This window comes from Pan troglodytes, chromosome 8 (genome assembly GCF_028858775.2).
Source record: "Pan troglodytes isolate AG18354 chromosome 8, NHGRI_mPanTro3-v2.0_pri, whole genome shotgun sequence".
In the NCBI taxonomy this organism is placed as follows: domain Eukaryota; kingdom Metazoa; phylum Chordata; class Mammalia; order Primates; family Hominidae; genus Pan; species Pan troglodytes.
Genome location: NC_072406.2, coordinates 55,258,169 through 55,280,967, shown reverse-complemented (window position 1 = coordinate 55,280,967; position 22,799 = coordinate 55,258,169). Strand labels below are relative to the sequence as shown.

General features: G+C 39.5%; 1 pseudogene; it reads left to right on the top strand.

Moving 5' to 3' along the window:
* The window catches only part of LOC450411 (zinc finger protein 37A-like), a 33,247-nt pseudogene extending 26,124 nt beyond the window's left edge, over positions 1–7,123 (top strand).
* The last annotated feature ends 15,676 nt before the right edge of the window (positions 7,124–22,799 follow it).

Genomic DNA, 22,799 nt, shown 5'->3' with positions numbered 1-22,799 from the left:
GAACCAACCCAAATGTCCAACAATAATAGACTGGATTAAGAAAATGTGGCCCATATACACCATGGAATACTATGCAGCCATAAAAAATGATGAGTTCATGTCCTTTGTAGGGACATGGATGAAATTGGAAATCTTCATTCTCAGTAAACTATCGCAAGAACAAAAAACCAAACACCGCATATTCTCACTCATAGGTGGGAATTGAACAATGAGAACACATGGACACAGGAAGGGGAACATCACACTCTGGGGCCTGTTGTGGGTTTGGGGGAGGGTTGAGGGATAGCATTGGGAGATATACCTAATGTTAGATGATGAGTTAGTGGGTGCAGTGCACCAGCATGGCACATGTATACATATGTAACTAATCTGCACATTGTGCACATGTTCCCTAAACTTAAAGTATAATAATAATAATAATAATAATAATAATAAAAAGAACTTCATCTTAGTCTTCACTACTTGCTTGAACCGAGCATAGAGATTAGCCAGAAGTAAAACCTTAGGGTCTTTTCAGGTCTTTGCCAAGCTTCTCCTGTCCTGGGTTTGTGCTTGCCATTCTGAATTCCCTAACCCATTTATACCTAGTGTTCCATTATTGGAACGCTAAGCCTGTGGGGGTTATTTATATCTTACTGCTTAAGGTCATTTCAAGGTCTGATTGCAAAAATTAATAAAATTGTAACCTCAGGCATAAATGGGCTATAACGTACACAGTGCTCTTGATTGCCCTCATTCCCCCCCCAAAAAGTCTCTCTTTAGCTTTTTTTCTTCTAGAATTCATTGTAGAATGGAATTTATCTTCTAGATTTATTTATATTTTAGAAACTATTCTTTTATTAACTCTTCTTCAAGTTTTTATTTTGATAATTTGTGCAATTTTATACATTTAGATTTGTACAATTCTGCATTTTACATCCATTTTGTATTCTTTCTTTCTTTCTTTCTTTTTCTTTTTCTTTTTTCTTTCTTTCTTTTTTTTTTTTTTTGTCAGAGTTTCACTCTTTTTGCCCAGGCTGGAGTACAGTGGTGCGATCTTGACTCACTGCAACATCTGCCTCCTGGATTTTCAAGTGATTCTCCTGTCTTAGCCTCCTGAGTAGCTGGGATTACAGGTACCTGCCACCACGCCTGGCTAATTTTTGTATTTTTAGTAAAGAAGGGGTTTCACCATGTTGACCAGGCTGGTCTTGAACTCCTAACCTCGTGAGCCTCCCGCCTTGGCCTACCAAAGTGCTGGGATTACAGGCGTGAGCCTCCACACCTGGCCTATTTTATTTTCTAGTAGTGTTCACAGAGTATTTGTTTTGTTTTCACAGTTAGGCAAATATTAACATTGATTTTGGAACGCTGTTTTTTTCTTCTCTGACATATATATATTTTTGAGATGGAGTCTCACCCTGTTACCCAGGCTGGAGTTCAGTGGCACGATCTTGGCTCACTGCAACCTCCACCTCCCGGATTCAAGAGGTTCTCCTGCCTCAGCCTCCTGAGTAGCTGGGATTACAGGCATCCCTGCCATGCATGGCTATTTTTTGTATTTTTAGTAGAGACGGGGTTTCACCATGTTGGCCAGGCTGGTCTTGAACTCCAGACCTTAAGTCTCTCCCAAGCTTCAGAATCATCTCTGTAACCTTCCACTGGACATGCTCACTTCCATGACATGAAGACATTCCAAGAGCTGCATGGCCTGCATGTGTCTTATTGTCACTCTGTACTCTACCTCCCCCAACACCCAACCTCCTGGTTCTAATTTCCAGACCTTCTAAGGCCCCTATACAGGCCCTCTGGAAGTAGCCCTTCCTCTCTTCCTTTGCTTAGTGAATTCCCTCTTCCACATCTCCACTGCTGCCCCTTAATATAGACAATCTACCTCTAATGCTGCTCTCCAGCACAGTCTCCACTGTACTTTGGTGGCATTGCTTCCTGAGTGAAAACTGAATTATGTTACAGGGATTCAGGTGTGTATTTTCAGTTCACCATCAACTTCTGCTATTTGCATCAATGACTTGGAGTTGGGAGAGCAGGGAGCCTATGGCCTAAAGGAAGTGTGCAAGATTATTGTGTTTATGTCATATACTGCCAGTCCTTTAGGGCATGGGAGGAAACTATCAGCATGCCTATTTATATTTTTATCTAAAAAATGAGAACAAAATTAAGCTTTCCTTATATGTGGACTATATTTTATTTACTTTATAAATAAATATAAACTAAACTAGTAGTTGCTAAACATTTTTATGGATTAGATGAGTGATAAATATTTGGAGAACACTAACAGGATTAAAGCCAAAAGTATTTCCTAGTCTCCCTCATCTCTCATGCCTCTGCAACCTTTATCTCATCACAGGTAAGACATGCTCTTATCCTGTTAAGCAATTCCATTGACTTGCCACATATTTTTTCAGGTTTTTAACCTTTTCTTAAGTTTTTGTTATATGTTTGCAAAGGAACTGAAGTTTTATCAGTTCAGTGAAGTCTAATATGTTGACACACTCTCACATGAATTTGCCCAGAACACTTTTATGATCCATCTGTGTTGCACATATCTGTGGTGTGAGTCCTTTAAGTCCTGTGGTAGATATGTCTCTGTATGTATGTTTCCTTATGAGAAGATATGTTCCTCTCTTGTAAGGAAGACTCTTGTATTCAAATTGGAATACTCAGAAACTAAGAAAGCTCTAGGCACACGTAGGTACTAAATACTTTTGCATCAAGTAATTAATGCACCAACAGGATATTTCTGCTATGATCTTTTACCCACAATGTGTAACATAAAACAACATATATCATGGAGGCCCTTTATAACATTTTCTATTTAATTTTCAACAACAAAAATGGTAAGAATTAGTCCCTAAACATCTTTTCTCACATCAGCTGATTCTTATTGCATCAGACTGAGCAGAACTGTGATTTTCCAGGGATCAGTGTCATTTAGGGATGTGACTATGGGCTTCACTCAAGAGGAGTGGCAGCATCTGGACCCTGCTCAGAGGACCCTGTACAGGAATGTGATGCTGGAGAACTACAGCCACCTTGTCTCAGTAGGTAGGTAGGAATTGTTTCCCATGTAGAAGGCCAGAATGCATGTCCTTTCTTATCAATAGAAACTTGTGGAAATTTTGTAAAATATAACATTTAGCTTTGAAATTTAGAGGTCAGAGACAATGTATCCCTTTTGGATACCAGAAAGAATATTTTCCTCTGCCCCATGACAGGATTAAATGAGGTGTGTGTGTGTGTGTGTGTATACTGTTTGGGGTATACTGTCTTCCTCCTTCATGGAAACCCACCCAGTTTGTCAGAAGTAATATAATTCTCATTCACAGGGTATTGCATCATTCACAGGGTATTGCATTCCTAAACCAGAAGTGATCCTCAAATTGGAGACAGGCAAGGAGCCATGGATATTAGAGGAAAAATTTCGAAGCCAGAGTCATCTGGGTGGGTTAGTGCCAGATGGAATTTAAAGGTAGGCAGATCACAAAGGGTAAGTTCAGATAATAAGACCATTGAAATGTTCTTCAGGAATCATATTTTAGAGGCTCTAGACCTTTGGAAGTAACATGTTGACATGACCCAAATATCCAGTGACTCTGAATCACCCGGCATCTCCCAGTATCACTTCCATACACACATCTTTTTTTTTTTTAATTGTGGTATAAATTATATAGTTAAGTCACAGCTTAATAAAATTAAATATATATGTGTATGTGTATATATATATATATATATATATATATATATATATATGAGACACTCATGTATCCATCATTGAGATGAATATATAGAGTGTTTTTCAGCACCCCTGGAAAGCTCCCTCGTGTGGTCTTCCCATTCAAGAGCATCCCTCCTTCTATAAAATATTAAATATGTTTTTCTATACATGCTTTTTGGAGTTGCTCATTCGTTAGCATTCTACCATATTCACATTTTTTTACAGAATTATTTTAAAATAGCCTGTTCCCAGTGGTTCATGCCTGTAATCCCAGCAATTTGGGAGGCTGAGGTGGGAGAATCTCTTGAGCCCAGGAATTTGAGACCAGCTTGGTCAACACGGGGAGACCCTATCTCTGTCAAAACTTAAAAAATTAGCCAGGCATGGTGGCACACACATGCAGTCCCATGCCTGGCTGATTTTTGTGATCTCAGCTACTGGGGAGCTGAGCTGAGAGTCTTGCTTTAACCCAGGAAGAGGCTGCAGTGAGCTGTGTTTGTGCCATTGCACTGCAGCCTGGGTGACAGAGCAAGATTCTGTCTCTAAAATATAAAAGGCATTTAAAATTAAAATTAAACATTCAAACAGTAATGATTTCAGCGTGAAGCCTGAAAAAATTTGTGTTTGAAAAAGCTCTCTGGGTAATTCTGATAAACATTATTTATTAGGTACCATGATATAAATATCTATGTAGGGCACTGAGAGAAAATCATAGGTAAAGTAATGGCTGCCAGGAACATAGTTGGTGAACGAAAACAGAACTGCATGAAATATTTTAAAATTCAGTGTTTAACAAAGAATATTGTTATAGCAATCCAGCTGATGTTTGTGCTTAAATGAATTATACAAATGGTCCTTTCATGTTTTTTAGTAAATGAACCTGGAAGTGGTGGGAAAATTTGGGAAGGCAACTTTTTAAAAACATTGTTAGACTGTAAGCTGACAATGAAAAAAAATCAGTATAAAATTATGATGGGAACGAGCAATTTATGAGGGACAAACAGATGAATTTACCTAGAGTGAATTACATTCATTATAGACTTGTAAAGGAATGGCTTGGTTCTAATCTGAATCTAAACGTAAAGATATGTCTACTTCAGTGATACCTTGTTAAAAAAAAAGTGTTTGTTCTTGGAACATTGGACTCAGTATAATATAGTACAGTTGATGGAATAAAGGGCAAATCCCATAGCCGGAATAGAACCATAAGCCTGTTCCTGTGGCAACGATGACTTGTTCACTCATTGATTTCACTCTTATTGTTGTATATTTTTATTCCTAGTGAATCAGAGCTAGAAAAACAATTAAGCCAGATGCAGTGGCTCATGTCTGTAATCCTAGCCCTTTTGAAGGCCAATGTGGGTGAATTGCTTGAGGCCAGGAGTTTGAGACCAGCCTGGCTAACATTGCAAAATCCTGTCTCTACTAAAAACATAAAAACTAGCTGAGCGTGGTGATGCATGCCTGTAGTCCCAGCTACTTGGGAGGTTGAGGCATGAGAATCGCTTGAACCCAGGAAGAGGAGGTTGCAGTGAGCTGAGATCATGCCACTACACTCCAGCCTGGGTGACAGAGGAAGACTCTGTCTCAAAAACAACAACAACACACAGAATTGGAGCCTGGATTATAGGATTATCTATGAATTAGAACTTTTAGAAATTTGATTTGTTGCTGCTGTGTTGAGTTGAAAAGAGGTATAAGACTGGAAGTGTGCACATTGTTGTCATAATGTAGGTGTGAGGAGATAATGGCTTAAACTGAGCCTTCAAACATAATGCTAACTTTATTTCTCTTACATATCCTTGTCAACTAATCTTTCTTGTCACTCTGTATTTCAGAATTAATTAATACCAGTAGAAACTATTCAAGAACGAAGTTCAATGAGTTTAACAAAGGTGGAAAATGTTTCTGTGATGAAAGCATGAAATAATTCATTTTGAAGAGGAACCTTCTGAATATAATAAAAATGGGAACAGCTTCTGGCTGAATGAAGACCTCATTTGGCATCAGAAGATTAAAAATTGGGAGCAACCTTTTGAATACAATGAATGTGGGAAAGCTTTCCCTGAGAATTCACTCTTCCTTGTACATAAGAGAGCTTACACAGGACAGAAAACATGCAAATATACTGAACATGGGAAAACCTGTTATATGTCATTTTTTATTACTCATCAGCAAACACATCCAAGAGAGAACCACTATGAATGTAATGAATGTGGAGAAAGTATCTTTGAGGAATCCATTCTCTTTGAACATCAGAATGTTTACCCATTCAGCCAGAATTTAAATCCCACTCTAATTCCGAGAACCCACTCAATTAGCAATATTATTGAATATAATGAATGTGGAACCTTTTTCAGTGAAAAATTAGCCCTTCATTTACAACAGAGAACACATCCAGGGGAAAAACCTTATGAATATCATGAATGTGGAAAAACCTTCACCCAGAAGTCAGCCCACACAAGACATCAGAGAACACACACAGGGAAAACCCTATGAATGTCATGGATGTGGGAAGACCTTCTATAAGAATTCAGACCTCATTAGAAATCAAAGAATTCACACAGGGGAGAGACCTTACAGATGTCATGAATGGAGAAATCCTTCAGTGAAAAGTCATCCCTTACTCAACATCAGAGAACACACGCGGGGAGAAATCATATGAATGTCATGAATGTGGGAAAACCTCGTTTAAGTCAGTTCTAACTGTGCATCAGAAAACACACAGGGGAGAAGCCCTATGAATGCTATGCATGTGGGAACACCTTTCTTGGAAAATCCGACCTCATTAAACATCAGAGAATTCACACAGGAGAAAAACCTTATGAATGTAATGAATGTGGGAAGTCATTCTCTGAGAAGTCAACCCTTACTAAACATCTAAGAACACACAGATGGGAAATCTTATGAATGTATTCAATGTGGAAAATTTTTCTGCTGCTACTACAGTTTCACAGAACATCTGAGAAGACACACAGGGGAGAAACCTTTTGGATGTAATGAATGTGGGAAAACCTTCCATCAGAAGTCGGCCCTAATTGTTCACCAGAGAACTCATATAAGACAGAAACCCTATGGATGTAATGAATATGGAAAATCATTCTGTGTGAAGTCAAAACTCATTGCACATCATAGAACATACAAAGGGGAGAAACCCTATGAATGTAATGTTTGTGGAAAATTATTATTGAGTCAAAACTAACTGTACATCACAGAACACACTTGAGGTGAAACCCTATAAATGTAGTAAGTGAGGGAAATTACTCTGGGTGAAGTCAGAACTTTGTAGAGCAGAGAACATAAAGGGTGAGAGAAATCTGTTAATATAATGATAATGAGAACACCTTTGCCCTGAAGTCAGTTCTCACAGTAGAGAAGAGAACTTAAAGAGGGAAAAAACAATATGAAGATATGGAATGCAGGAAAACATTATTCTGGGATTTGGGCCATAGATTATGTTTAAAAACTAAAAGTGAAAAACACTTATTGGTGAATGAATATAGGAAACATTTTGCTCAATGCCACACCTCAGTAAACATCAGAGAGTTCACACAGGGTGAAACCTGGCTCAGCATCCCTAAGTTGAGAAGGGATGCATTTTTTTTTGCTACTACCACAGTTTCACAGAATATCTGAGAAGACACACAGGGGAGAAACTTTTTGGGTGTAATGAATGTGGGAAAACCTTTCACCAGAAGTGAGCCCTAATTGTTCACCACAGAACTCATATAAGACAGAAACCCTATGGATGTAATGAATGTGGAAAATCATTCTGTGTGAAGTCAAGAGGCCACAGAAAATGCACAAACTATAGGAAAGCATTTACTATGAGGTTATATTTTATAGAGTATATGTAATAAGAAGTACCTTCTTAGTGAACATCAGATAGTAGAGGAAGTATTTTTAACTGTATCCAATGTGTGGACATTTTAGGTTAAAATCTAAATTTAATATAGACCAGAGGTGTTGAATTGCAGGATATCTAGCAATTTAAGAAAATGTAGAGAAAAGGTTTTTTTTGTTTTTTTTGTTTTTTGAGACAGAGTCTCATTCTGCCACCCAGGCTGGAGTGCAGTGGCATGATCTCGGCTCACTGCAAGCTCCGCCTCCTGGGTTCATACCATTCTCCTTCCTCAGCCTCCCAAGTAGCTGGGACTACAGGCGCCTGCCACCACACCTGACTAATTTTTTGTATTTTTAGTGGAGACAGGGTTTCACCATGGTCTCGATCTCCTGACCTCGTGATCTGCCCGCCTCGGCCTCCTAAAGTGCTGGGATTACAGGTGTGAGCCACCACGCAAAAAAAGGTTTTTATTGAGAAATAGCATTTTACTTTGCTTATATCCAGTTCAGTTCATTGTCAAGACTGCTGTTTTCTGACACTTGAAAAGATGCCACGCTGGAGCCAATGACTATAACTAGGTCAAAGATTTATTGCTTAGCCATATGTAAAATAAGGGAAGAGTTTTTAGCAAAGGGAACCATAAGCAAGAGTGCTTTTGTATGTCCAGGAAGAAAGAGACCCTTAATCTGGGGCCATAGGACAGGAGCCCACCAGCAGGATTTTTGAATAATCCTGGGGCAGACCAATTTCGGGTGACCCGTCTCAGAATGGTGGATCAAGGGGGCAAGTCAACTTGCCTTGTATGCAGCTTAAGAGGATTAGTAGAAGAGAGTGGGTCCAGATTTCTGGTGGTTTCTGCCCTAGCAGATGTCCAACACATAAGCCAGGACATTCTGCTGTGAGTGACTTATTGTACCCAACTCTATTTCTCTCCAAAGTGAAATACATTTTTCATAGGTGATATAACTTTTTAAAATGTATATGGAGATATAACTTAAATATGGGGCTTTGAAAAAGCACAAATAGGCTGAGCATGGTGGCTTGCACCTGTAATCCCAGTACTTTGGGAGGCTGAGGTGGGCAAGACCTGAGGTCAGGAATTCCAGACCAGCCTGGCCAACATGATGAAACCCTGTCTCTACTAAAAATACAAAAATTAGCCAGGCATGATGGCACACATCTGTAGTCCTGGCTACTAGAGAGGCTGAGGTGGGAGGATCACTTGAACCTGGGAGGTGGAGGTTTCATTGAGCTGAGATCATGCCACTGCACTCCAGCCTGAGTGACAGACACTTTCAAAAAAAAAAATAGATTTTGCTATTGGGTAAGGTATAGTAGTCGGCAGCAGAATGGACTGATTGAGGACAACTATAAAATTACAAAAAATATTTAAATGCAACTTATTGCTATAGAAGCAAAGAGAACTAAAGGAGCAAAATTCTAGAGAGTGGTAAATCCCAGAAAGCACATGCACAGAATGCAGCTCTTTGCTCTGGGGACCCTTTCCACTTCTGGCTATAGGGAAGAACCTGAATACTGAACTTGGTTCAGGCAGAGGGCCATACCCTGGCGGTCAGGGGAAGGCATGGGGGGGACCAGAAACCAGGAGAACAATCAAGACTGCAATTAAAAAAATGGATACATTAGGGGCTTCAAACACATATAATTTCTCAAGAAATTTCTAGATATCTCATGCTGCATAGGGCAGGAGGCTGAAAAGCTAATTTGAGAAGAAAACAAGTAGGATTTTTGTTTTGTTTTGCATTTTGCAATATGGAGGAGAAATGATTAGACCTTAGGAAGTGCCAGTGGGTTGGTCCTTTCATGAATATGCCATCAGTAAAAGCCCTGGAAACAAGGTCATACCAGAGATTCATTGTGCCTTGTCACAACTGCAAACAATATCTGAGTGGAATATTCAAAAACTTGCTTAGAAAGAAAAGTCTAGGACAGATGGCTTCACTGAAGTTATTCCAAATATTTAATAAATAAAGCATACCAGGCTTTTATAAACTCTTCTAGAAGAAAAAAGTTGGAACTTTTCCAATTCAGTTTTTCAGGCCAGTGCAACCTTGATACCAAAACCAATAAAACAAACAAACAAAAAACATAAAGCTATAGACCAAAGTCTCATAGATTTAGATGCAAAATCCTAAAATTGAAAAAAAAAGTCTAGTCATATCCATAAACTGTATCATCACCAAGAGATGTTTATTAGGGCAATCAAAAGATGATTTATTATTTTTTAAAAAATCAACGTGGCCTTCCCTTCCTCTTTCTTTTGATTCCCCTCTTTGAGTTTTTATGTGTCTCTTTTGCCTTCCCTTCCCAGAGTGGAGGAGTTAGACCTGCATTGTGGGATGAGAGGAGTTGTGGCTATGTGTCTGCTGGCACCAAGAGGGCTGAGGGTGAGGTGTGGAAGGGACGGGGAGCAGATGGGCAGCATTGTTAAGAGATTGGTACCACTGAGCAAATATGTTGAGAATGATGATGGCAAGGTTTCTCCCTGTTAGAGAAGGTATCTGTAGAAATAGGAATGAGGAGAGCTAGAAAACCTGGAGTGTGGGATTAGAATAGAACTCATATCTTTTAAATACATAGGAACAATAGAGAAATTGTTGGGTGTGCCCATATACATATATTTTGTGATTCATTCTACCGAGAGGACATAAATGCAGTGACAGCTCAGTAACAGTAAACACACCAACTGCCAAGTTATTATTTCCTAAATACTATCCACAAAAAAGGGGACCAGGGATGATTCCTAGTCGGAGATTGGGAGAAAAAGAAGATGAGCCTGAATCATTTCATGTACCTAACAGAAAGAAAATACTCTGGCTGGGCTCAGTGGCTCATGTCTGTAATTCTAGCATGTTAAGAGGTCGAGGTGGGTGGGTTGCTTGAGCCCAGGAGTTTGAGACCAGCCCAGGCAACATGGCAAAACTGTCTCTACAAAAAATATAAAAATTAGCCAGGCGTGGTGGCATGCACCTGTCATCTGAGATACTCAGGAGGCAGAGAGGTGGGAGGATCACTTGAGCCTGGGAGATTGAGACTGCATCGAGCTGTGATCATGCCACTGCACTCCAGCCTGGAAGACAGAGTGAGACCCTGTCTCAGGAAAAAAGAAAAAAAAAAAGATGTTGCTCAGCAAGTTAATGGACAAACTGTGCAATATCCAGAAAACTTTAACATTCTTCAAAGAAATAGAAAACACAACCCTAAAATTTATATGGAAACCACAAAAGACCTAGAATAGTCAGAGTTATCCTGAGCAAAAGGAATCAAACTGGAGGGATCATATTACCTGACTTCGAATTATTCTACAGAGCTACAGTAACAAAAACAGCATGATACTGGCATAAAAACAGACACATAGGAACAGAATAGACAACCCAGAAACAAATTCATACATCTACAGTGAACTCACTTTTGACAAAGTTATGAAGAACATACATTGGGGTAAAGATAGTGTCTTTAATAACTGGTGCTGGGAAAGCTGGATATCCGTATGCAGAAGAATGAAACTAGACCCCTATCTCTTAACATATACAAAAATCAAAATTAATTAAAAAGTTAAATCTAAGACCTCAAACTATGAAACAGCTAAAAGAAAACATTGGGGAATCTCTCCAGGACATTGGAGTGGGCAAAGATTTTTTGTGTAATACCTGACAAACAGGCAACCAAAGCAAAAGTGGACAAGTGGGATCACATCAAGTTAAAAACCTGTATTGCAAAGGAAACAACAAAGTGAAGAGACAACCCATAGAATGGGAAAGAATATTTGCAAACTATCCATCTGTATTAGGCCATTCTTAAAGTACTATAAAGAAATATGTGAGACTGGGTAATTTATAAAGAAGAGGTTTAATTGGCTCACAGTTTTGCAGGCTGTACAGGAAGCATGGTGCTAACATCTGATCAGCTTGTAGGGAGGCGTCAGGAAGCTTCCAACCATTGTGGAAGGCAAAAGGGGAATAAGTATCTCACATGGCAGGAGCAAGGGCAAAGAGAGGGGGAGGGAGGTGCCACACACTTAACCAGATCTTGTGAGTACTCAGGTCTTGTGAGGGTTGCTTGAGGTCAGGGATACCCCATTTACCCTGATGTGTTCATATACATTTCATGACTGTATCAAAATATCTCATGTACCCCCATAAACATATACACCTATTTGTACCCACAAAAATTTAAAAATAATTTCAATGTTTGAAGACTCATTATTAAAATAATAGCAGTTTCTATAAATTTAATATTTCAATAAAACTCCCAATATTTATTCTTAACAGTGGAAAAACTTTTCCAAAATGCATATGGCAGAAATATGGGCGTTGATGAAAGGACAGCATCAATTAATGAGGGATCCTCCCCCTTGACGAAAATACCTTCCACCAAGACCCACCTTTAATGCTGAGGATTACATCTCAAAATGAGATTTGGGCAGGGACAAATATCCAAACTATATCACTAGCTATATCAGGAGCTGTAACTATAACTATATCAGGAACTATAACAATTCTATAGAAAAAAAATTAATCTGAAAACTGGACAAAAATCTGAATAGGCATTTCTCGAAAGAAGACATACAAATGGCAAACAGGCATATGAAAAGGTACTCAACATCATTGATCCATTAGAGAAATGCAAATCAAAACTACAATGAGATATCATCTCACCCCAGTTAAAATATCTTCTGTCCAAAAGACAGGTAACAACAAATGCTGAAGAGGATGTGGAGAAAAGGGAGCCCTCGTGCACTCTGGAAGTGTATATTAGTACAACCACTATGGAGAACAGTTTGTAGGTACCTCAAAAACTAAAAATAGAGCTACCATACAATCCAGCAATTCCACTGGTAGGTATATACCCCAAAGAAAGGAAATCAGTATATTGAAGATAAATCTGCACCATGTTTACTGTAGCACTACTCGCAATAGCCAAGATTTGGAAGCAATCCAAGTGTCCATCAGCAGATGAACGGATAAATAAAATATGGTACGTATACACAACGGAGTACTATTCAGCCATAAAAAAGAATGAGATCCTGTCATTTGCAACATTATAGATGGAACTACAGATCATTAAGTGAAATAAGCCAGGCACAGCAAGACAGACATCACATGTTCTGACTTATTTATTGGAGCTAAAGATGAAAACAACTGAACTTCTAGAGATAGAGAGTAGAAGAATGTTTACCAGAGGCTGGGAAAGGTAGTGGGGGCATGATGAGGGGGAATTGGGGAATGTTAATGGGCACAAAAAGGTAGAATGACTAAGACCTAGTATTTGATAGGACAACAAGGTTACTACAGTCAATAATAATTGTACATTTTTAAGGTATAATTGAATTGTTTGTAACACAAAGGATAAATGCTTGAGGTTATGGATATCCCATTTACCCTGATGTGATTATTAGACATTGCAAGCCTGTATCAATATATCATGTACCCCATAGATGTATACACCTAGTATGTATCCAAAAAAATTAAAGTAAAAATTTCAATGATTAGGAAGACCATTATTAATATCAGTTTTCTTTAAATGTTTCTGTAAATTTAATACAATTTCAATAAAGCTTCCAATATTTATTCTTAGTACTGGAAAAAGTTTTCCAAAATGTGTATGGCAGAAATAGGGCCAAAATAGGCAAGAAAACTATTTTTGAGATGTCAGTTTTCCTCAAATTGTTCTATTAATTAAACACCACCTGAATTAAAATTTGACAGTGGATTATAAATTTATGTGAATATTCAAAACAATTGTGAATACATGAGTCCAGAACCACAGCCATACCCCATGAGGTGCTTGGGACATTTTCAGCAAATGTGCCAATGAAATCCAAGGGGAAAGACACATCTTCAAAATGTGGTGTTAACTTTGACTCCCCAAAGCATATATAAGGCCTCAACTCATCATAGATCTAAATACAAGAGCTCAAAGTTAAAACTTATAGAAGAAAAACAGAAAATTTTTGTAGGTTTGAGTTAGGTGATGATTTCTCTATGGACAATACAAATATGGAATATACACAAATTTAATTCACTTAAAGTAATAAAAACGATGTACTCACTTTAAACTTTGATAAATTAGATTTTGTTAAATTCAAAACTTGTGTTCTTAAAGCACACAATTAAGGAAATGGAAAGGTGAGTTATGGACTGAAAAAAGTACTTGTAAAACAGCTTTGGATAAGAATAGAAGAAAAATCCCAAAAAGAAAATTGGTGAAAGATTGGTATGAAAAGTTCACTACAGAAAAAATACGAATGGCAAATAAGCCTGATTTGGGGGATTGTTTTCAATACCAATGCTAATTTTTGGAATGTCCTGTGTTTAATTTTTTGGAGTGTGTGATTTGCAACATGCCCCTGCTGCATGGAGGAAGAGGAGATGGTAAAATGAACAGAAGTAATAATTGTAAACATAAAGTCTCAACCACTATTAATATGGGCCAAATTTCTGATCTTGAAACCAGCTCAATTTTCCTATGCAGTTGATATTTATGGAGGCCTTTTTTGAGGGGAATAAACATAGAAATTGACTGTCAAACCATTCTTGCATTGCTGTAAAGAAATACCTGAGACTGGGTAATACAAAGTAAAGAGGTTATAAAGGAAAGAAGTTTAATTGGCTCAGGTTCTGCAGGCTTTGCAGGAAGCATGGTGCTGGCATCTACTCGGCTTCTGGTGAAGCCTCAACTTTCAGTCATAGCAGAAGGCAAAGCAGGAGCAAGAGAGAGGGAGTTGGGGGATGTGCCAGATTCTTTTAGATGACCAGATCTTGGGAGAATTCAGTATCAGGAAGACAGCACTAAGCCATATGAGGGTTCCATCCCCATGATCACCTCCCACCAGGACCTACCTCCAGCACTGGGAATTACAATGCAACATCAGATTTAAGCAGGCAAAAATATCCAAAGTATAGGATTGACCTCCCAGTCTTAAAGGTTGAGAAATTTAACATTTGTCATCTGAGTTTCTTTCTCAATAAACTGATCATTAGGACTCCCACATAGTTTCATGGAACTGAAACTTTACAGATCACCACAACTGGACAAGGAGAGCTGTTGCCAGTTGACTCCTCTTCCTTCTCTCCCGTTCCTGTTTTCCCACAGGTGGTTACAATGAGATGCTAGACCTCTCATCTAACCACCTGCTGCCTGTTGATCATATTCCTTACTCCCCTTAATTCCTGTCTATATAAACTCCTAACTTTAGTTGGGAGAGAGACGGATTTGACGGTTAGACTGACAGCATCCACAATAAATCTCTTCTTCCCTGGCAATACTCATCTTAGTGACTGGCTTTCTGTGCAGTGAGCAACCACACCTAGGCCAAACCCCTGGTGTTCAGCAACAATGCATTTGCTCTACTTGATCCTCTCAGCTAATATCTTTGTCTTGTAAAAACTTGCCTCACAGCCTCTCAGATCAGGGGATGCTCAATGAGGAAGAAAACATTAAGAACTATGTTATCCAGTTTTGTCTAAGGCTGCTGTGATCGGGCAGTTCACTGTGCAGTGAAAAACCTCCAGAGCAACATGCAGCAGCCCTGTCATCACCCTGTGATCACCCAGATGACAGTTCGCACACCTGTGAAGCCAACTATAACCATAACTGGAGCCCAGGCCGAAGCTTTTTGCTGATAACGAATGAGCTGGAAAGATGGGGTTGGCCTATGTCTCTTTGCATTGTATCTAAGCAATGTAGTTTGGGCCCTAGAAAAGAGTTCTACCTGACAATGAGCCATTCTGCCAAACAGTCAACTGGGGATTTCAAAACTTGGACTTGAAGGGATTTTCGGTATTCTCTAATAAAGATGAACTCTATGTCTATATCTTTTTGTATTTTCAAGTGCAAAAAGTAAACATTTTTGCTCAAATATTCCAATTTCCAAATAATTCATATAACGGTATTGGATTGACCCCCAAATAAATGTAAGCTGAGAAATTGGGCAAGGCTGATAATGTTCATCTCCTCTCATGTTCATGGAATAGGGGATGTATCTAGTGAGATTTATAGTTGTATGGGTCTTGCTGTTGGCTTTTTTTGGACTAGTTTGAGACATTCAAGCCCTAGAATCCTTTAAAAATCAGTAAGATCGATTGAGGACCCTCAGAATGTCTGCTCTTTTCATCTTTTCAATTACGCCAATCACTTTCTTCACTGATGACAAGCACTCAAATTGTATTTCTCTCTTTAATGCTAATATACGAATGTTAGACATGAAAAACAGAAAACAAAGTGTGTATATAATGTGTCTGATACTTGGTTTTAAGTGAAACCAGTAATGTTCCAACTAAAGATGTGCTTTCCTAGTGTTACACAGCTCATTCAGGTGGTGCATTTCTCTAAGTGCACTGCTGGTATATGATGGGTGTTGGGAACAGGCCCCCCAAAATCTGGCCATAAACTGGCCACAAAACTGGCCATAAACAAAATCTCTGCAGTACTGTGACATGTTCATGATGGCCATAATGCCCACGCTGGAAGTTTGTGGGTTTACCGGAATGAGGGCAAGGAACAGCTGGCCCGCCCAGGGTGGAAAACTGCTTAAAGGCAGTCTTAAGCCACAAACAATAGCATGAGTGATCTGTACCTTAAGGACATGCTCCTGCTGTAGTTAACTAGCCCAACCTATTCCTTTAATTTGGCCCATCCCTTCGTTTCCCATAAGGGATACTTTTAGTTAATTTAATATCTATAGAAGCAATGCTAATGACTGGTTTGCTGTTAATAAATATGTGAGTAAATCTCTGTTCATGGCTCTCAGCTCTGAAGGCTGAGAAACCCCTGATTTCCCACTTGACACCTCTATATTTCTGTGTGTGTGTCTTTAATTGCTCTAGTGCTGCTGGGTTAGGGTCTCCCCAACTGAGCTGGTCTTGGCAAGTGGTGTCTATCGTGGGGGCTCGAATCCAGGTTGAAGGGTTGCTGGAGCGATGGTTGGAGAATGTGGAATTAAGCAATCCCTGTGGTGAGTAAGAAGGGGAGCTCAGAAGCATCAGGGTACCAATGGGACAAGTGTGGGGTCTGGTTCATTCCACCTTGGAACTTTTTCACACTGATGAGGAGGAGGAAGGAGAGTATAACGAAGTAACAGAAGAGGTTACAAAGCATGTTTATTTACCAGCTAAAGCTAAAGTGGCAAAGGAGGGAGAGGTTCATCCCCACCATTCTGCACCCCCTCATTATTATTTTGAAGAAAATGACCCTCCAGATCTTTCTTTTCTGAGGACACTGGGTAAAAAGTAGCTGCCCCAGTGACTGAGCAGCGCCTCAAGCGACGGCTTTTAGTTCTATTCAGGGAGAAATTCAGCAAGCTAGGCGAGAGGGTGATTTAGAGACTTGGCAGTTCCCTGTTAGAATACACCCCCTAGTTCAACAGGGAAATATTGTCGCTACATTTGAGCTTTTTCTTTTTAAATTACTCAAAGAATTTAAACAAGCTATTCATACTAAAAAAGAATGGAGAAATAATCAGCAAATCAGGCCACCAGATAGGGGAAAAAAGAAAACTGCTGAGTCTGAAATATGTCCAAAATGTAAAAAAGGAAAACACTGGGCTAATCAGTGTCACTCTAAGTTTGATAAAGATGGGAACCTGATTTCAGGAAATGCCATGAGGGGCCCATCCCGGGCCTCATTCTAAACTGGGGCATTTCCAGCTCAGGCCATTCCCTCACCCCTGTGCAATGTCTGTCACCCACCACAGCCGGTAGTGCCGCAGTAGATTTATGCTGCACAAAAGCTGTGAGCCTTCTGCCTGGGGAACCCCCGCAAAAGGTCCCAACAGGATTCTGTGTACCCTTGCCAGCAGGGACAATAGGATTACTTTTTGAAAGGTCTAAGTTTAAAAGGGATACAAATACATACGGGAGTCATTGATTCAGATTACAATGGGGAAATTCACATTGTTATATCTACTTTTGTTCCCTGGAAAGCAGAGCCAGGAGAGCACATAGCACAGCTCCTGATTGTGCCATATGTGGGAATGAGAAAAAGTGAAATTAAATGAACAGGAGGATTTGGAAGCACAAATAAACAATGCAAAGCAGTTTATTGTGTAAATAAAATCACTGATAAATGTCCTACCTGTGAAATAACCATTCAGGGAAAGAAATTTAAAGGTTTGGTAGATACAGCAGTGGACATTTCAATCATTTCTCTACAGCACTGGCTGTCCGCGTGACCAATTCAACCCACTAAATTTAACATAGTTGGAGTTGGTAAAGCCCCTGAAGTATATCAAAGTAGTTATATTTTGCACTGTGAAGGGCCCAATGGACAACCTGGGACTATTCAACAAATTATAACTTCTGTACCTATAAATGTATGTGGGAGAGATTTATTAGAACAATGGGGAGCACAAGTTCTAATTCCAGAACAATTATATAGCCCTCAAAGTCAACATACAATGCATGAAATGGGGTATGTCCCTGGCATGGGACTAGAAAAAAATTTGCAAGATTTGAAAGAACTGCTTCAAGTGGAAAGACAAAGATCCCACCAAAGATTAGGATATCATTTTTGCTGGTGGCCATTGTTAAGCCTCCAGAACCTATACCTTTAAAATGGTTAACAGATAAGCCAATTTGGATAGAACAGTAGCCGCTAAGTTAAGAGAAACTAGAGGTTTTGGAGAAATGAGTTACTGAACAATTAGAAAATGGGCACACTGCTCCAAAATTTTCCCCTTGGAATTCTCCAGTTTTTGTAATTAAGAAAAAATCAGGTAAATGGAGAATGTTAACTGACTTAAGAGCCATCAGTTCAGTTCTTTACTATCCCTTTAGCTGAGCAAGCCTGTAAGTGGTTTGCATGTATAATTCCTGCAGTAAACAACCTGCAGCCTGCTAAGTGTTTTCATTGTTTCACAGATGGGTCTAGTAATAGTAAAGCTTCTTATTCTGGCTCAAAAAAGTAAAGTTATTCAGATGCCCTATAAAAAGCAAAGCTTGTAGCTGTAATCGAGATATTGGCTGCTTTTGTTATGCCTATTAATGTGATTTCTGATTCTTCATATGTGGTTCATTCCACAGAGTTAATTGAAAATGCTCAGTTATGATATTATACAGATAAACAACTGATGACAAAAAAAAGGGGGAGAAATAGGGATTACAGGACAGTCCATACACAATTGAATCTAGCATTATTAACTTTAAATTTTTTGAGCCTGCCCAAAGGCCAGATGTTATCAGGAGCTGAACAGCATCTACAGAAACCAGCTGCAAAGACAGGAGCAGAACAACTGATTTGGTGGAGAGATTCAATAACAAAAAGTTGGGAAACAGGTAAAATAATAACTTGGGGTAGAGGTTATCCTTCTGTTTCTCCAGGCCAAAATCAACAGCTGATTTAGGTACCATCAAAATACCTGAAACCTTATCATAAGCCAGATGCCAAGGAAGAGATTCCAGGAGGATCCCGAGGACCACCCCCCCATTGCAGCCAGGTTGATACTGATGCTGAGGAGGACTTCAACTGTCATGAGCAATACCCGTCAAACACAGCCACCCACCTGGGGACAGATCAAGAAGCTGTCACTGATGATAAAAGAAAACCTGAGGAAAGTGGAACAACCAGTCACAATGAGTAATTTAATGGTAGCTATGATAGTGATGATCACCACTGCCATGAGTATTCCTTCAGTAAGGGCTGACACAGGGAACAACCATACTTATTGGGCATATTTATCAATCTTGGCTGGCAATAATGCCTGGATATAATCACTCTATGACACAGTTACACATGCTTTCTGATCTCTGGATTTACCATAATAAATCTGCTCCTATAATTGAGGCATATCGCCCTAAAAAACCTATTTGTAAACAAAATTGAACCTGGCCAGAAAAAATGAATGTACTTGCTTAGGAAGATTGCATTGCAGAACAGACAGAGGTGCGGCACAATGATTCCTATGGAATCATTATTGATTGGTCCCCTAAGGGGATATTTAGCATAAATTGCACCTCTCAGTCTGTGTGCCACGGCCACACTATGTTCAGCTAATCTGAACAAAATGGTCAGATGGTAGACATAATAAGAAGTACAGCAAGAGTTCTTATTATCTGGAACCATGGCAGTATAGTGGCACCTCAACCTCAAATGATATGGCCTGCTGTAGGAGCTAAACATTAAGGATTTGTGGAAACTATTAATAGCTCTTAATAAGATCAAAATTGGGGGAAGAATAGAAAAGCATCTAAAAGGACACTCTACAAACTTGTTTTTGGATATTGCAAAATTAAAAGAACAAATATTTAAAGCATCCCAGGCATGCCTGGCCTTAATGCCAAGAACTGGAGTGCTGAAAGGAGCTGCAGACAGATTAGCAGCTATTAACCCATTAAAATGGATAAAAACACTTGGAAGCTCTGTAATTTTTATGATGATTGTGCTTTTAATCTGTGTCATTTGTCTTTGTATAGTCTGCAGATGTAGATCCTGACTCCTGTGAGAAGTAGCTCACCATGACGCAGCTGCCTTTGCTTTTATTGATTTGCAAATCAAAGAAGGGAGACATGTTGGGAACAGGCCACCCCACCCAAAATATGGCCATAAACTGGCCCCAAAACTGACCATAAACAAAATCTGTGCAGCACTGTAACATGTTCATAATGGCCATAACGCCCACGCTGGAAGGTGGCGGGTTTACTGGAATGAGGGCAAGGAACATCTGGCCCACCCAGGGCAGAAAACCACTTAAAGGCATTCTTAAGTCACAAACAATAGCATGAGCGATCTGTGCCTTAAGGACATGCTCCTGCTTCAGTTAACTAGCCCAACATATTCCTTTAATGTGGCCCATCCCTTCGTTTCCCATAAGGGATACTTTTAGTTAATTTAATATCTATAGAAACAATGCTAATAACTGGCTTGCTGTTAATAAATACCTGAGTAAATATTTGTTCAGGATTCTCAGCTCTGAAGGCTGTGAGACCCCTGATTTCCCACTTGGCACCTCTATATTTCTGTGTGTGTGTCTCCAATTCCTCTAGTGCTGCTGGGTTAGGGTTTCCCCGGCTGCTGGTCTCAGCAAGATAATATTTTTTTAAATTCCAGTTTGGTTTATCTATACTGTTTTAGAATCTATGGGTTTCTCTAGACCATTACTTCAGGTGTGACATTTTATGCACGTCACTTGTTGCAGCCCACTGGTGTCCACATTCTGCCATGTGATGTGCAGGATCCTCACCTCCATATAGGCCCATTTCTCCTTCTCAATTTACAACATAATTTACATGCATGAAGAACTATATCAGACCGTGGAGAAATTTTTGCTTCAATCATCAAACACAGTTTAGAAAAACTCAAGAAGTCTAGCCTATCATATTTATCCATGCTTTTATTATTTCTATTTTTCTTCATCCCTGATGTTATTCCCTTCTTTTATCATTTTGTTTCTGAATCAGGAATTTCCTTTAGCCACATCTTTAAAAAGGTTGCTGTGTCCTTCCTTGAGTCCCAGGTCCCCCTGGCAGCCGGCACTGTGGATCTAGGATACACAGGGTGGGCATGGGCTGTAGGAGGTCTTGAAATTGTGGCAGGGGGTCTGCACTTGACCTAAAAGATAAGGCACCAGCACTTCTGAAACCAGACAGAATTGGATGGAAGCCATTATTTCAAGGTGATGGTCTGTATTTATGAGGATTAATCTTTTGGATAATCTGGAAGGCCTGGGGGACTCACTGGAAAGATATGGTAATCATTTCAATGAATATTTAAGGGCTAAACCAAGTTGAGGCTAGTAGGACCAGGGAGAAACAGCTCCACACTACATATTGAGTTCATCTAAAGACAGGAAGTTGATGTTTTATATGAGGTTGATTTTGAAGAGTAAGGAGGCATATCTGGTCCCCAGTCTCATCTCTGGAAAGAACTGCACCTGACCCAACCCACCCTAATTATCTGTTCTCTCCTGATTGTGAAGTCTATGAAAAGAAACACACAGGTCATTTTCAGAAAACGAAGACATAGTGTTAGTAGCAAAATCTCACTGTGGTTTGAAGGAACATTTATGAACTGTCAGGAAGGAGCCCTTCATTGCTCTGTTGTCCAGTCAAGAATGGGAGACACTAAGAGCTTGGCCAGGGCTTCAACTTAAGCTCCATGTGAATACCCTTGGCCTATGCTCCCTGGACATGCAGTTTACCATCTGCAGAGTATGGCCAGTTTGCCTGATGGGAGGAATCACATGCACTGCGAGCCACCCCTTGCAGCAAGAAGTCCACAAACAGGGCCTTTCCCTGGCAACAGTAAGTGAGGTCAGCTTGGGTCTGGAGCTGCCCAAGACTGGCCACACGCTCCAAGGATGGGAATTGTAGTGCCCTAGAGGGAGCCTCTACCTGTGACTGCCTTAGGGCTGCCGTGAGAACCATGGTCCATATGGCGCCTCTGAGCAGAGATAGGGGAAAGAGGAGACACAGAGGTCAACAGGGATATGGAAGTGTCTTTTATTGCAATTAAGTTTTCTAGTCATCAAACCTCTTTGAGGTATAGAATCAGCTCTGAAATTGTCAGTGTTTTGATCATAGTATTCAGAGATTTATTTTTTAACTGAGATTTGCATTACTATGTATTTGCAGTAATGTTTTTGTTAAAAGTTGTATCATAATGTATTTAGCAAGAACTCAGCGTCTGTGAGAAACAAATGATACTAGAACTTCTTACTACCTTCTGTGATATAAAGTTTAAAATTATATGATGTAACCAGTGACTTTCCCGTTTTAAAAAATCACATAATCAAAAAATAAACTTATAGTCTGTTTCTTATTGTTTTAATCAGTATATACTCATCCATGGGTACATTAATTTCTCTCACAGTCAAATACAATTATAAAATACATATTTTGGAATAATGTGACCCACAGATTCATGACACAGTATATTATGCATTAGTTCTTTTTCATTATAGTTGTCTAATGCTGCGTCAGCTTCTCAACAAGGGGTCAAGCCCCAAAGGACCTAATGAATACACATGGCTTGAGTATCCAGCACAGCCCACATGGGTGGCACCCCTGGACAACTGAATGTCTGCTGACCTAATTTCTGAAATGTTTCTGCACATCAATTACCTATGTCCGCTTGGATGAAGTTGAAAAAATTCAAAAATCGCATAGTAGAATCTTAAATTCTTTAATGTTTCCAGCAGTGAACCCAATGCCATGGGTGTGGTTTAAAGTACCCCCCATGGTTTAAACCAAGTCTTGTATGCAGCACCACCCAGCTGAATACCAG